Source organism: Elephantulus edwardii, unplaced genomic scaffold (assembly GCF_000299155.1).
Source record: "Elephantulus edwardii isolate Elephantulus edwardi_28Jun2011 unplaced genomic scaffold, EleEdw1.0 scaffold00162, whole genome shotgun sequence".
Classification (NCBI taxonomy): Eukaryota; Metazoa; Chordata; class Mammalia; order Macroscelidea; family Macroscelididae; genus Elephantulus; species Elephantulus edwardii.
In genome coordinates, this window is record NW_006399912.1 from 3,288,830 (window position 1) to 3,305,856 (window position 17,027).

Genomic DNA, 17,027 nt, shown 5'->3' on the forward strand with positions numbered 1-17,027 from the left:
AAAAAAAAATAGCTGGTGAAAAACAGCAGAGGCACGGGACAGAGATGTTTACCTCCAAAAACCTCAACTAAGACCCTGTAAAGCACAGCTCTGCTCTGACAAAGGTTAGTGCAAGTAGAGGTTGATTTCAATGTGATTTTTGTTTTTTCTAAGTGTCAGGAAGGCAAAGGAGAGAGCAAAACAAAGATGGCTGTCTACTGTAAATAAGCAAAGAACAGGGCAGCAGGCTGGTATTGACGTCGGGGCGAGACACTGAGCCCAGTGTGGGAGATTTCAAAGGTGAAGTACTGGTTCCACTGTCGAAGGAGCTAACACCAGGAGACGGCACAAGGCCCTATACGTGACAGAGCTCTGCGAACTTTTGTTAAATAAACAAAGAGTGAGCTTTACCTGGAGGACTAAGAAAAAAGGCTCCCTCTGGGAACTTGTGTTCTGAACAGAGTCTTAAAGGCAGGAGACAAAAACAACGGGAGGGTGCTCACAGCACAGAAAACAAAGACCCAAAGGCAAGAGAGAGCGTGAAGAATTTGAGGGCCTTCAGGTAGCGAGGCTCGGCTTTCTGGAATGCCAACAGGGAGAGATGAAAGTGGAGATGACCCAAAGCTTGGTTCTGAAGGGTCTTTCAAGCTGTGTTGAAGACTTTGAACTTGATGCTTTCAGAGACTGTCCCCTTCCACCATCCTTTCCCCTGACTTTTTCTACTCCAGTCCCAGGCACTTTCCTGAATGCTCTGGTGTCTACTAGCCCTAAGTGCGATTCATATGGGATTTATTTTTTTCCCTACATGATATTTTCTCTTCTATGCTTATTTTCAGTTGACCTCTACTTTCCTTTAGCTCTTGACTCAAATGTTGCTTTTATTTTCAGAGCCACCATCTCTGACATCCTCCACCTCCCTACTCCTAACCAGAGCAGATACTTTTTCCAAATCTGCCTCTATCTGTATCTCCGCCTATATCTAGATCATGGACCAGTGATGGCTCAGAGGTAGAATTCTTGCCTGAGCCCTGGTCTTAATTCCCGAGCCAGGCGTCGCAGGTATAGCCACCATCTGTAGGTGTTTATTCTAAGATGATTTATTGCCATGGACTCAGTTCTGAATCCTGGTGATCCTTCACTGTGTATCTGGGCTTCAAATTGTGCATCAATTTTAATAGGGAAATGCCTCGTCCTTCTCCTGCAGGACAGCTGATGGGTTTGAACTGCTGACCTTTGGGTTAGCAGCTCAACTCCCAACCTGCTACTCTTCCTGCAAAGGGAACACAAGACAGGGCAATGTCTTGTTCTATTGTACATAACCATGAGCCAGAGCTCATCTAATGAAAACTAACAACCATGCATTTAATCTACTTCAGTTGCTTGCTGTCCTCAGCTGATTCTCATTTTGATTTCATGTTTGTCAGAGTCGATCTGTTCTCCACAGGGTTTGCAGTAGTTGGATTTTTAGAAGATCACCAGGCCTTTCTTCTGAGATGCCCCGGGGTGGACCCACTGTCTTGATCCACAGGTTAACAGCTGGGCATGTTAACCATTTGGTCCAATCAGAGACTAAAAAAACCTAGTTGCCTTTGAGTTGATTCTGACTCAGGGCGTGTGTGTGTGTGTGTGTGTGTGTGTGTGTGTGTATGTTTCAGAGTAGAACTGCCGTAGAATTTCCAACAGCTGTGATCTTATGGAGGGAGCACTGGTAGCCTAGTCCATTGGGTGATGCACTCCTAACCCAATGGTCCTGCCTCTCCAGCAGTTCGAATCCACCACTCTCGTTCCACAAGAGAAGAATGGACAGTCATCTCCCATGCAATTCACAGCACTGGAAACCCAACAGAGGGTCAGCTATGAGTTTGTTCCGACCCCACAGCAAGTTGTTTTTGTTATAGTGACCTTATGAACAACTGGTCTCAACACTCTCTTGTCCTGGTCCATCCATCCTCACAATCTCTGATACACTCACACCCATTGCCATCGTCACCTTGTCAACCCACTTGTGGGACGGCCCCAGCAATAAGGAATCTTCAAGAAGTAAACTGCCAGATTTCCCCTCGTGCCCAGGGTCCCTGGGTGAACCTGACCCACCTAAATTCTGGTTAATGTTGTTACGTGCCCTCCAGTCAGAACTCATAGGTGACACTGCGGTGGATTTCCGGAGGCCGCAAATCGAACGAGAGGAGATTGTCTTTTTCCTCTGGAACAGCTGGTGGATTCAAACCACTTACCTTTGAGTTGACAGTAACTAGTGGAAACCATCTGCGCCACCCATCCACTGTCCTGATATGTAAATAAAGATTCCATTTCAGAATCCCAGCAAGGCAAGGTGCCCTTCTCTTCCTCACTGACCGCCTCTCTTCCTGCCTCCTGAGAGGGTCATCTGAAGCTGCCAAAGACGAAGCTGCTGGCCTCTGGAGCTCCGATTCTCAAGCCATCAGGAGGACAAAGCCTGAGTGCCAGGGCACATGAGCGCAACAGGATTTAAGTAAAAAGTCCCGAGATCCTCAAATTTAGACCTCAGAGCGGAGGGGGAGCCTGAGCTCCGAGGCTGTCGCCGGCGGCCTGAGACTCCCAGTCCTATCTTGTTAGGCCTAATCACACGTTCCCTGATCACACCCGAGGAGACAAGAGCTGACTCAGAAGTGTGGGCCCTGCAAACTGGAGATTAGCGGTGGCGCTGAATGGCGTATTTACCTTGCACAAGCCCTGCCGCTCCAGACGCTTATAAAATAATTCTCGCCTTTATCTAAAAGCAAGGAGGGCTTTTCTCCCCTCAGCTAGTGTTCTGCCACCCCCTCTCCCCCTCCCCCTCTCTTTCCATTCCCACCCAATGAAATCCTGCGCACAGGATTTCTGCAGCATAATCAGAGCGGTGCAGGCAGCTAGCTCTTCCTTCTCTCAGGAGCTGGCTTTGCAGGCTTCTCCGAAGCAGCCGCAGCTCAGTGCAGGAAGGAATCAAACCCTGGAAGTAATGATCCCTCAGACAGCAGCCAGCTCCCTGAGGTCATCCCCTCCCCCTCCCCGGCCTCTGCCCTCTGCGCACTCCCCCACCCCCACCCCAGCTGACTGGCTTATTTACCATTTTGGAATGTTAGACCTTTTCAAAAGAGATGCCCCGGGCAAAACATCCTGCCTTTCCTCAGCTCTCGGAAACTAATGACTCTTCCTCCAAAAGTTTTGACAGGGAGAGTGAGGCCGACAGCTGAGGGAGTTTGCTGGGAGCTGGGCTTGGCATGCAGCCCACGCTTGAGAGCTGGTCGACCTGCTGGCTCTGGGCTGCCTGTGTGCCCAGTGCAAACATGTACGACGTCGTGAGTGGCAATGGGCTTGCCAGAAAGGTGCCCTGGACTGGGAGTTGTTGTTATGTGCCGTCGAGTCGTTTGCGACTCATAGCCACCCTATGTACAACAGCCCTAAACTCTGCTCTGTCCTGCACCAATCACACTGTCTCTGACACTCCCATCCCGATTATCCCAGTCACTGAATCAATCCACCTCATAGAGGGCCTTCTCCTCCTGCGCTGTCCCTCCACCCTCCCAAGCATGATGTCCCTCTCTAAAGACCTGTCTCTCCTCATAACATGTCCAAAGTATGTCAGACGAAGCCCCAGAATCCTTGCCTCCAAGGAGTAGCCTGGTTTAACCCTCTCTAGGATGAATCTGTTTTCTTGGCAGTCCATGGTACATTCAATACTCTTCTCCAGCAAGGACTGGGAGAGCCTTTGCTATTTTTATTTTTAAAACCTTTCTTGTCGTGTATGTGAAAGTTTGCAAAGCAAAGTAAGGCTCCATTCAAATATACCCATTTTGTTGTTATTCCCATGCAAATAGAGACTCTGTGGCTTCAGGGGATAGGAGTAAATAAAGGCCAGCCAATCTGATTTCAGAGCAAACCCTCTTAACCTCAATTCTGTGCTGTCTGCAGGATGCTTTTTTCTAATCTTTCTTGGCATGCTCGACCTGTGTGAAGTATTTCATTCTACTTGAAGTTTTTCCCTTGGAAGTCTAAGGCCATTTCCCGCTTTTCATCTTTTTCTTGGGCTATTCTTCTGAGTCTTCTACGTTCTTTTTTTCTTTTCTCATTTTTATCTCATTTTCCACAAGGTTTAATAAGTCTTTCTTCTTCACTTCCTAAAAATTAATCTACTTGTTGGGCTATAACAATGTGTTTATAACTCTCTGGTCTTGAGTCCCAAAAGTTATGGTGTGAACTATTTACTTAATCAACACCTTTACCTTTCTTATTGTTAGGTACTGTTGAACCAATCTTGACTCATGTAACAGAATAGAACCACCTCATAGGTTATTCACATTGTCATCTTTCTGGGACTGAGCTCATTGCTCTTCAGCACTCTGGAGAGGTCCTGGAGAACACATTTTCCTAATGCAACTTGTCTTTTGATTTCCTGACTGCTAGTGCCAAGAGTGTTGGCTGTGGAGCCGAACAGCAGGGATTGTTAAGAATCTTTTCTCCATCTATCATGATGCTACCAGTTGGCCCAGTGAGAATCTTGGCTTTCTTCATGTTGAGCTTCAATCCATACTGAAGGCCTCAGTCCTTAACCTTCTGTAGCAAGTGCTTCAGGTCCTCCTTAGTTTCAGCAGGTGAGGTTGTGTCATCCGCATAACGCAGATTGTTTGATGAGTCTTCCTCCAATCCTGATGCCACCTTCCTCCTCATAAAGTCCAGCCTCCTGAATCATCTGTTCTGCATATAGATTGAAAAGGTATTGAGATGAGATACATCCCTGATGCATTTTTTTTTCTTGATTCTGTTCTGAGGACTGCTTCCTGGCCCAAGTATAAGTTTCCCATGAGCACAATCAAGTGCTCTGGGATTCCCGTTCTTCTCAAGGTTAGCCACAGTTTATTGTGATCCACACAATCAAATGCTTTTGCACAGTCAATGAAACACAGATAGACATTCGTCTGGTGCTCTCAAGTTTTCAGCCAAGATACATCTGACATTGACTATGATGTCCATGGTACAAAGGTTCCAGTCTAGAGATTAAGGTGCACTTGATCCAGGCCATAGTTATTTGCCAGTTTTTGCTATGCATCAGAAAGCTGGACAATGACTAAGGATGACAAAAGAAGAATCTATCAAACTCAAAGAAGATACCTTTGAGTTGTGCTGGAGAAGGGTGTTGAACATATGATGAACTGCCAAGAGGACAAACAGGTCACCATGGAGGGGGTGAAACCAAATTGCTCTTTGGAGGCAAGGATTTTGAAGCTTCATCTCCCATACTTCGGGCACATAGCCAAGAGGCGTCCGCCCTTGGAGAAGGACATGATGTTTGGAAGGGTAGAGGAACACCACTGGAGAAGAAGACCCCAGATGAGATGGATTGACACAGTAAATGGGGTAATGGGGGTAGGTGAGTGTGCGACAGTGAAACTGGTTCAAGATAGGGCAGGGTTCAGAGCTATTGTGCATGGGTTTGCTGTGAGTCACAGTCAACTCAATGGCACATAACAACAACATCAACAACAGCAGATCTTTATGGGAACAGAGTGCCAGGTCTTTTCCCTTATAGACTGACTGGTGAGTTCTAATCTCCCACCTTTTGACTAGGAGCCATGCACTTACTTAACCATTGTGTCACCAGGGAACCTTTGCCTTACCTAGATGTCGCACAGACCACAAACTAACAAGACCGAGCAACTTGCCTTTCTCACTGACTGGCTGTGTTATGAATTCCTGCCTCATTTATATCCCTTTCCTTTGGCGCACCCCTCCTATCTGCTCAGTCACTCCACCATGGCAAAGAAGCTTCTGGGGTTGATATATACAAAGTGCTGTTCTGGACACTCTGGGGAGCAAAGAAACAAACAAGACATGGTTCTTGCCCTGGGCCATGCACCAGACAGATAATATAGGTGAACTTCTCAAGGGCAGAGAAGCATCAAACGGATCCACGTCTCCGTGCAGGGTACAAAAGCCTGGGGCACTCGAGGTGTTGAGAAAATGTTTACAGAATGAGGGAATATTGTTTCTCTTTAAAATAATAGCATCATCCATAGCTGTGTTTACTGATATACATTTCTTCCTTTCTACCACACAAGAGGGTGATATCTTAAAAAAAAAATCCAAAACCCCACAGAGAACAAGAGGCTAAAAAAAAAAAAATTAGGTCTTGAACATTTATTCACTTAGTCATATTCTGAAACCAAGGAGTTGTTATGAGAGTTGAATAAAACTTTGCCATTTGAGATTCCATACTATCTCTTCTGAGTCATCAGCCTCATCCTGTGTCTGTGATGATCTCTCTCCCCAGTTTATTTTCTCGTCCCTTGTATTGGGTCTATGAGTAGAGAATTTCCAGTCATGTTTGACAGAGGACAGATCTTTGTGGGAATATGTACGTTGCCTCTTCTGCCAGTGTTTCCCAAAGCTGGCTGACCATAGGAGCTGCTGTTATTGCTTGACAATGATTCAGACAGCCAGAGTTGAAATCTTGGAGGTGGGAAAAGGAATCTGTATTTCTGAAACTTTCCATGTGATTCTCATGCAGCTCGTTTCTTCACTGCAAATGTGAAAGCTGCTGATATCAGAGAAAGTGCAGTGTCATTACAGCACCTTATAATAAAACAGTTTAAGACAGCGGAGGGGGGCCCATCTCAGTCAAGAGTACCTGAGTTCAATTCCCTGGTCAGCCTCTGCCCGTGTTGGTGGCCCTGGGCAAGTCCCTTCACCTCTGCAAATCAGTAGAGGTTGTCACAAATAGTCGTAGTAGGTGTCATCTCTGAATCACTAATTTATATCCAGCTATCTATTAAAATAGAGTCAAAACAGAACAAATCACCCAGTACTCACCCGTTTCCATGGTATCCCTCCTCCAAACCGAGCCTCTGGTAAATTATCTCGCCTGTCATCCCACCATCTGTGAAATCTGAATCAGAATAATAAAACACTCGGGTCTCCAAGTAGCAGATGTAGTTTCAGCTCTGTTAAGAGGAGAGGTGAGCATTGCTGGAAGGCAGGAAAGAGCAGGTGAAGGCAGGGATGCTGTAGCCTAGTGATGAATTGACAAGGATTAGATCGCACCAATTGTTAAGCAGGGATGCTAAGGGAAAGGTTAAAAGTTCAAGTCTCTCTGTAAGTACCTTGGAACACAGTCCTGATGCTTTGTGAAAAGTCAGCCACTGAGAACACGGTGCGTTTCCACTCTGATGTGCAAGAGGTTGTTAGGAGTTAGAATTGATCTGATGGCAATTGGTTTGGTTTTGGAGAACATGACAGGTGTGGTAAGTAAGTGCTGGGCTACTAGCCTATAGGTTGGTGGTTCAGATCCACCTGGAGATGCCTTAGAACAAAATCCTGGGTCTCTGCTTCTGGAAGTCTATGGCCATTGGAAACCCTATAGAGCACAGTTCTATTCTGACAAACACGAGTCTTCAATGAGTTTGAATTGAATTGATAGTAGCTGGCTTTTGGGGGAGAGTGTGATAGACCAAAGATCTGAACCTTTCAAACTTGGGGACTTGACATCACAAACCACAGTCTCGCTCTATTTGTGAGGGAGGGAGGATAAAGAGAGCACCGAAAAATTATTGTTGTCAGGATTAAAGAAGATAATTCCTAGCAAGCACCACATCATGCATAAAATGCGCCGATTATGCCAACAGAGAGATGGATCCTTGCCAGCTTCAGGGTCAAAAACCAGAAGAGAAAATGAGAAGAATGTGGGTGATGAGCTGGCTGGATTTGGGGAGCAAGATCTGAGCTGCACGTGGAGCGAGTTTGAAGACAGGACTGTGATAGTTTCCCATGTCTGTTCTAATAAATTCCCATACTTGGTGGCATTAGACAACACACATGAGTTATTATCTTCTAGTTCTAGACTCGAAACCAGGGTGAGCCTGCAGGACAGCGGGAGAACTGCTCCACGGGCTTGCAAAGGCTGTGAATCTTCATGGAAACAGACTAGAATGTTCTTCTCCAGTAGAGTGGTTGATGGGTTTAAACTGCCAACCTTTCGGTTAGCAGTCAATCGCTTTAACCACATTGCTGCGGAAGCTCCTTTTCTGGCTGTCAGAAGTCCTCTAATCAAGGACTGTATTCCTTCTGGAGATGCTGGGAATTGGAGAACTGTTTTCTTTTTCAGCTTCTAGAAGCCGCCTCATTCTTTGACTCAGACGCTCTCTTCCATCTTCAGCAGAACTTCAAGTCTCTCTCTGAGCAGAGATCTTTCATGTATAAGGCCCCTTGTGATTACTTTGGGGCCACGGAGCTAATCAAGCATACTCTCCCCATCTCAGGAGCCTTATCTTCACCACACATACATTGCCCTTCTTTGATATGTGAGGTAAAGTATTCACAGACTCTGAGAGGCCATTATTCTGCCAAGGGCAGAGGCAGAGAATGTGAACTTGAGCTCTAGGAGACAGACAGAGAGCCAGAGAGTATATATAAAAAGTAGACTTTGAACATGTATTCACTTACTCATATCCTAAAAGGGAGCTGCGCCGGTCTGATGGGAAGGTGTTGCAGCCAACCCTAGGGCACGTGATTCAAGTCCACCGACTCTTCTGCAGGATAAAGATGGGCGGTCTCTTCCCATGTGACTTACTGCCTCTGAAAAGCTGCTGGAGGGTCCGTTATGAATCTATTCTAACTTGACAGTGCATAACAACAGCACTATCCTGAAAGGGAGCTCTTGGTGCTGTACCCCATATAAAGCTGCATTGCTATCTCAAAGGCCAAGCCTCTCTTCTGGTTCAAATCCACCGGTAGCCCCAAGAGAGAAAGATGGGCAGTCTCCTTCCATGGTATTTACAGCCTCAGAAACTCAAAGGCGTGTCAGCTATGAGTCAGTTCTGACTCAATGGCCATGAGTGAGAAAGCTTTGGTATCCTAAAATCAAAGGGCAGTTACGAGAATTGAACAAAAGGAAACATTTTCTTACCACTGCCCTAAAGTTGATTCCAACTCTTAACAACCTTTTAGGACAGAATAGACTTCCTCATAGAGTTTCTTTTTTGACTGTAAATCTTTGTGGAAACAGAACGCCTCATCCTTCTCTGATGGGACTGCTCGTGGATTCGAACTGCTGACCTTCCAGTTAGCAGTCAAATGCTGAACAACTGCACCTCCAGTTCTTCTTCAGGTACAACTAGCACTGTTAATAGGATTCATCCCTCTTTCTTAGTGTTTTTTTTTTGTTGTTGTTCATTTGTTTGTTTCTATGTTCAGGTTCTTAGCTATGCACCCCTGCATCGAATTTCCAAGCTTATACATCTTAATGAGATCAGTCATCTTCATCTTTCTACTGTAAAGTGGTGGGTGGATTTGAACTATTGGCCTTTTGGTTTGCAACCCAACCCTTAATTAACCTTCTATGCCATCAAGGCTGCGTATGTACCAAAGAGCTCACCATTGTTTTGGGCATGAGCAATCACACAGATATTTGTAGGAACTGTTGTTAAGGAAGAAACTTTGTGCAATGAGTAAGCACTTGGTCCTTAACCATAAAAAGATCAATGATTCAAACCAATAAGCTGCGTTGTGGGGCAGAGAGGAAGAGATTGTTCCTATGAAGATTACAACCTTGGGAACTGACAGGACAGTCCTGCTCCATCCTCTGGGGTAGCTATGAGTTGGAACTGTTCAATGGCAATGCATTTGGTGGATCCATCATGAAGACAGGGACTGTTTGTTTCACAGTGGTTTGGGATTTAGTGGAACATTTCTAGATAAGAGAAAATTTTAGTTGAGTCTTTAAGGATGGCAAGGAACTAATTCAGCCAGGCAAAGCAAACAAACAAATAAATCTTCTCCCATTCTAACCTTAGCAAGCAACCAAACTCATGTACTCATCCCCTTTCCACTTGATTATGTTCTCAGGAACAAAGAAGGCATGCACGGCTCTGAGGGAAGTCAGATCAAAGCTCTATCTCAGAAACGTTTTCTCCTGCCACTGAACTGGATCCAACAAATATTTGTTTAACTGTAGACCTGGAATCACATCCAGAGTACCCATTGTATTCTATACTTTGCAGATGAAAAACATTTATAAAAAGAATAGTTTGCAAGTTCCTGGACAGGAGATAACCTGAGGGTAGAAGTTTTGTTTTATTCCTCCATAAGCTTAGTTGAGAGGCCTTACAGAATTTGCAGTGGTTTAAGGTGATGGATTCTGGGGCTAGACAATAAGGGTTCAAATCCTGACTCTTCATGGTTATTCTCTTGGGCATCTTACTTAACCCCTTTTGGTCTTATTTTCCTCATCTGTAAGATAAAGATAATGCTGTGTTCGTCATTAAGCTGTCCATGGGGATTCAGTGACTTCAGCTGGATGGATCTACTTGATTCCTGTTGGCCTCTGTTAACGGTCACGATTTTTGGCATGCTAGGGATGTTTCATGCATAAGGAATAAATGAATGTGGTATGCAATGTTTGCAAAACATTCCTAAACAACCACAATGAACAAATCAAACTCATTGTTGATCAGTTCTGATTCTGGCAATCTCAGATACACAGAGAACGGCTCTGAAAAGCTTTCTTGGCTGTGATTTCTTATGGAACTTGGTCGCCATGGCTTTTCCTTTGTGATGCTCCTGATGAGTTTGAACTGCTGACCTTTAGATTAGTCTCAGATTTTACTCATTGCTGTCGAGTCAGAATTGACTCATAGCTGTGGGAAGAGATTGCTTATGATTCTCCCGTGGAGCAGTTGTTGGATTCAAACTGCCAAGACAACTCCAAACGACCATGCTTCTAAAGCATTTTGGGCTTACCTGGGACTTTAAAGCAACCTTCTAGGCATTATTATTTCTGCCCATTTTACAGACATGAAAACAGGTTCAAAGAGGTTGTTGTTGTTTTTGTTAAGTGCCATCGAGTCGTAGACGACTCATAGTGACCCTGTGAGCGAAAGACCTTAACACTCGTATAACTTTCATTGTTTCTCCAAGTTCATAGAGTTTCTGGAGACAAGCTGTTTCAGAAGTGGATACCACTCCTGCTTCTAACCTTGTTTTAATCAGGGAGCTCCACCAAACACTGTCCACCATGGGTAACCATTATCACATTTGACACATCAGTGTCACAGTGTTCAGCATCACAGCAACCACGAGTTACCTCTGAACAGCAAATGAATAAACCAGTGCTATACCACTTAGAAGAATGTTTGACCAAAAACATAAAACTAAACCTGAGGGCCGCAGATTAAAATCACCCACCTTTGACTTGGTAGCATCACTTTCTATCCACTAAGCCAACAGAGCTCTCTCTATGTTGTTGTTAAGTACCGTTGAGTTGTAGATGACTTGTAACAATCCTATGAATGAAAGACTAAACACTTGTATAACTTTCATCCTTTCTCCACATTCATACAGTTTAGCACTAAGATTTCTGTGATTACATTAACTTCCACAATTAAGGTCATAAAATGAATGTATACCTTTCACTTTAGGCCCGGAACCTACATGGATGGTCTTGTAGTTCACTATGATATGGTCTAGAAGAGACTAATGAGAGGATATTTGAAGTGTGGTTGAGGGGTTGGATCCCAGGATATTTTCACCCATTAAGACCTTATGAACACAAATCAAAGAGACTATCAGATACCATTCAGTCCACCTTTCCTAACGAGGCTGTAAGAAGCTGAAGTTCCAACATCCCCTGACCTTGGAAAGTTAGCCAAGGTTCCTGCCCAGGGCACTCTTCCTTTGCCTGAAGGAAAAATGCTTGAAACTGAGTGAGAATCTTTCTCTGAGCCCCAGATGGTTTGAAGGGGAAAAAAAGAAAACATAAAAATGACAAGCAGCCCTTGGAGTTGGGCCATGTGCAGGACAGAGAACAAGTGCCTTTGTTCTTCTCTTGGCAAGGAGAGGAGGAGACCTTGTCCTCCACTCAGAGTAGGAGGAAGGTCAAGGGGAGCCAGCAGCCCTCCTCTGCTCTGCTCTTCGTCTGGCTCAGTGGATCCAGCCACCACTGGTTCTGACTCCTGGTCACCCTTCATGGATCTTCTGAGGCTGTCGGTCTTTACCCAGGAGGGGACTTCCTCACCCGTGGAGTGGCTCATGGATTCAAATCACCAAGTGTTCAATCAGCAGCCCAATGCCACTATGCTCCCAATCTCCAGCATCTGGAGAAGAGTACGTTTTTCTTTCTTACCTCCTCATTTATTCATTTCCTAATTGATAGCGAGTGTCTTGGGAAGTTCTCCTTGCCAGAAGGATCATGATGGTGTGAGCACAGGAATCGTGGCAAGCTATTGGAGCCGACTGCTTTTCTGGGCATGTGTTTGTTATGTGCAGGTTTGCTCTGTCCCCGGGAGCGAGGCTAGCCAGCCTGGGCCTAGGGTTTGAACCAGGAGGCGGCCTTAAGCCAAAAGGCATCTGGGAGAGGAAGCGCCCATGTTGTTCCTAGTTGGCTCCTCCCAGGGTCTTGGGAAGTTGTCCTTGCCAGAAGGAGCATGGTTGCTGTGATGCTGGAGCCTGTGATAGTGATGTGCCAATCGTGGTAATGGGTACCCTTGGTGGACAGTGTTGGCTGGAGCTTCCTGACTAAATCAAGCCTGGAAGCAGGAGCGGCATCCACTTCCAAAATGGCTTGCCTCCGGAAACTCTATGTACGAACAGTGCTCAAGCTGTTTGTTCATAGGGTCGCTATGAGTCGTCTATGACTCGACAGCACCAAACAACAACAACAGTTGATAGCAGTTGATATTCTCTAGAAAGTTGGATTTCCAAAAGCCAATGTTGTATCCTCCAGGGGAAAAGCCTTTAAGAGAAGAAACTGAAATTGCCACTTCAGTGTGCTTTGTCCTTGGACCCCCAGCAAGGTCCGGCACTGCCTGGTTTCCTTTCACCTTTTAAAACAGTGAGTCAGAGCCTGGGAATCTTGAGCTGCCAGAGATTTAAAGTGCAGTGTTCATGAAAACACACACTTACTAAATTCGTCACCATGATGTGTAAGAGCTCTCACCTACCTCTCATTTTATCTGCACAGAGGTAGCATATAAACTGGAATAGAATCGTCCATTGACCATCCTCTGTACCATGATAAGCAGAGAGGGCATGGCGTCCAAGCAGAGCCGAGGCAGACCTGCCCCGAGCAGGATAGGTTGCTGTTGTTGGGTACCACCGAGTCAATGCTGACTCATAGTGACCCTGTGGATGACCCTGTCCTGCCTGCACCATCTTCAAAGCCACTGATGTGCTGGGCCCCTTATTGCAGCCCTGGCGCTGACCTATCACTGAGGGTCTTCTCTTTTTCCACTCACCTTTACCAAACATGGTCTCTTTCTGTCCTTCACTTTATACTTTATTAAATAGGATGACTTCCTCCAGGGATTGGAAGGCTGTGTGGATATTGATAAAGAGGTTTATTTTCCTCTTGGGGCAGATAAACTGGGAAGCTGTGGATTTAGTGGTCCACCTTCCACGCAGCACAGGTTTTCCATGGAAGGAATTTAAGCAGAGGTGAAGAGACCTCTGGATGAGGTCAGGAACCTGGTGGCGTTGCATTGTCATGCAAACTTCCGAGCTCCCGAAGCTGTTTCTTTGAGTTCTGCAGCCATGTTAAGATCTTTTCCAAGCATTGCAAACAAATGACTTTTCCTTCCCTCCACCAGCTAGTTTAATTTTAGTCATTTGCAAGCAAAAAAGCCCTTGAGAAACTTTCAAAGCCTGACTTGGTTAAACCAGTTACTGTTGAGTCCATTCTAACTCATGGTGACCACAAGTGTTTCAGACACACACACACACACACACACACACACACACACTAGTCTAATAACATACACATGCACCCCTGACAGACAATCAGACATGCGAAGTGAACTGCAGGACATTTAAGGGGAGTTTCACATGCACTGTAGATGTTCCTTGCACAGAGATATAGCATTTCTTAACAACCTGTCAAAATCCATGAAACTTCAGCTCATCTCAGAAGATCTTCTGCCCTGAAGAACACTGCCTTCTTCAAGTCCACCCCCAGCATCCAGTCTAAACCTGTGTTCCACCCCCAACCCCCCTTTATGCTCCTAACATAAAGGCACTTTTTGGAGCCTAGGCTGCCTTGACTCCATAGAGAAGCCACCTTGAAGGGTTTATCCAGCTCTCTGCCTTCATCTTGAGCCTCAGTGTCTAACCTTTTGGTTGATGATCCAAGAACTGCTTCAAATATTGTTAGGTGTCATCAAGTCTTATAGACTCATCACAATCCTATGAACAACAGATTGAAACCCCGTCCTCTCCTACATCATCTTCACAATTCCTGCCACGCTCAAGCCCATCGTTGCATCCAAATTCTTGAACCATCTCATTAAGGGTCTTCTTCAATTGCTGACCTCCTGCTTTTCCAAGCCAGTTTTCATTTATCATCTATCTTCAGTCTGGAAAATATCTTTAATTCCTTCTAGAGCCTCACTTGGAGAAAGCGCAGGCAGGATGCTCCTTGAGGACAAGGATAGTGAATCTTCGTCTCACATATTTTAGGCATGTTGATAGGAGGGGACAATCCTTGGGAAGGGACATCATGCTTGGAAGCGTGGAGGGTCAGTAAAGGTGAGGAAGAACCTTACTGAGATGGATTGACACGGTGACCATAACAATGGGCTTAAGTACAGCAGAGACGATGAGGAGGCAACTCGATAGTGCCACTGTTCATAGGGTTGATACAATCGTAAGCACCTAACAACAACAATAAACTTCTCTACCAGATGCAAAGTCTGGACTGTTCTCAATGGAGAGCTCTTGTGTTCAGAGTGTTCCTTCCAGCCTTGGAGATGCCTGATTATTAGACAATTCTTCACAATCACCTAAAATAGATGTCTCGCTGGGGCAGTGAAACAAATAAATGCCTGAGAGAGAAGCGCTCTCAACTCAGCATTTCTGTACAATTTGGCTCATCTATCATTGGTTCAGGTCCCTCTATTGTCTAATACTGTCTAGTTTATGTGGTCATACTTGTTTCTTTATTAAACTTTAAACTCCTTGAGAGCAGAGATCATATCTTATAGTAATGGCATGCTGAAAGACAAAAACAACAGCAAAAAACCCAAAAACCAAAAAACACACCAACCAAAAACATGGATCACGGAGTTTCACAGATGTGAGTTCAAATTCTGTATCTTCCTCCATGATTCAGAAGAGGGACTTCGAGTCTCCTCTTCCTTAGCTATGAAATGGTAGCAATGAAGATGTTGGGGGAAAAGAGATAATAAACTTATGTGCATAAATAAAAGAAAGAAAAGAAGTTGTTAATTGAGCATTGTCCCAGTTATCAAGTGCTATGATCACAGAAAAAGACCACCTTTGGTGATTTTCACAATGTTATTTCTCACTGTTGAGGAGGTTGGAAATCTGACTCCAGCGTGTCAGTTGCAGGGGAAGGGTTTCCCCGTCTGTTGACTCTTGTCTCTTTAGAGCTTCTGCTCCTTGGAATTTTGGCAACCTTTATGTGGCATGGCCTCAATCTTCCTTCATCTCTGCTTCACTTGTCACTGGCTTCATTTGCTTTTTAGTTCCCCAAAGAGGTTGATTTGAGATGCACCCTACACTACTACTATTTCATTAACAAAGAAAGCCATATTCCCACCTGGGATTATAACCACAGGTGTGGTAAGGTTAGGAACTCTGGTAGTGAAGTGGTTAAGTGCTTGCTTGTTAAGAAAAGGGTCAAGGGTTCAAACCCACCAGCTGCCCCTCTAGAGGAAGATGTGGAAATCTGCTTCTTTGAAGATTATGGAAAGTTTCTCTTTTGTTGGCTTGTGCTAGTTTAAGTTTCATTCCAGCCATTTGCAACCAAACAACCCCTGGGTAATCGCCATGGCTTTAAAAGGCCTTGGAATCACCCCGATATATTTACCAAAGTCTTGAGAACTCTGTGGGGCAGCTGTACTCAATCCTGTAGGGTGTTAGGAGTCAGGATTAACTCGAGGATAATGCCTTTGTTTTTTCTTGGTTCTATGGTAGAATTTACACATATTCTTAGGAGACACAATTTGATCCATCATAAACGTGTAAGGTATTTTCATATACTAATGCATCCACATCAATAACATTATTTTCACTCATTTCACTTGCACATAAAAGCTGGACAATTACCTTATTATGCAACCTTCTTTATGGACAATGAATACAGAAGATAAATGACTACCCTATTGTGGGCAATGAATAAGGAAGATCTAAGGATTGATTCCTTTGAATTTTGATATTGATATAGAGTACTGAGTATACCATGGTCTGCCAAGAGGACACACAGATCTATCTTGGATGTATGGCCAGAACACACCTTAAGAGGCAAAGATGGTGAGATTTCATCTCTCGCACCTTGTCATGGAGGGACCAGTTATCAGGAGGACCCGTCCCTGTAGAAGGACATCATGCTCAGGGAAGTAAAAGAAGTCAACTTTGAAAAGGGCCATTCAAGAAAAAGGAGGATCTTGACGGAGGTAGATTGACAGAGCAGTTGCAGCAATGGGCTTGAGCACAGCAGAGATTGTGAGAGCCGTACAAGATAGGCCAAGAGGTTTGGTCTACTGTAGATAGGGTCCCTAGGAGTTGGGGTTTACCAGATGACACCAACAATAACAAATAGAAGCAGCACACACATGCATGTAGTCTGCACAGAATACATGGAAATCTAGTGCATGGGGGTGTTTGCAAGCCATGTCAAAGGTACATGATAAGCACATTGTTTGTGTAGAAATAAGGTAAAGTTGGATCATCAGGAACCTTGATGGTGTAGTGTGTTATGTGTTGGGCTGCCGACTGAAAGGTTAGTAGTTGGAATCCACCAGCTACTGTTTGGGAGAAAAAAGAGACAATTCCCAATGGGAAGATTATTTTGACTTGGAATCATTGTAAAGACAGTGGATCTGACTTAAATTTATTGAATCATTGAACATCTACTATCTCATTGCTAAGTATGTGCTATTACTCCAGACACATGGAAGAAGTTCTATCAGTGTCCTTGTCTGTTCACTCAGTGACTCCTGTACATAGAACACACACAGAGCTCTATTCCTTCAACAGCTACGTATTTTGAGCTCCTCCCTAATGCCATGCTTCCTGGTCCAAGTATA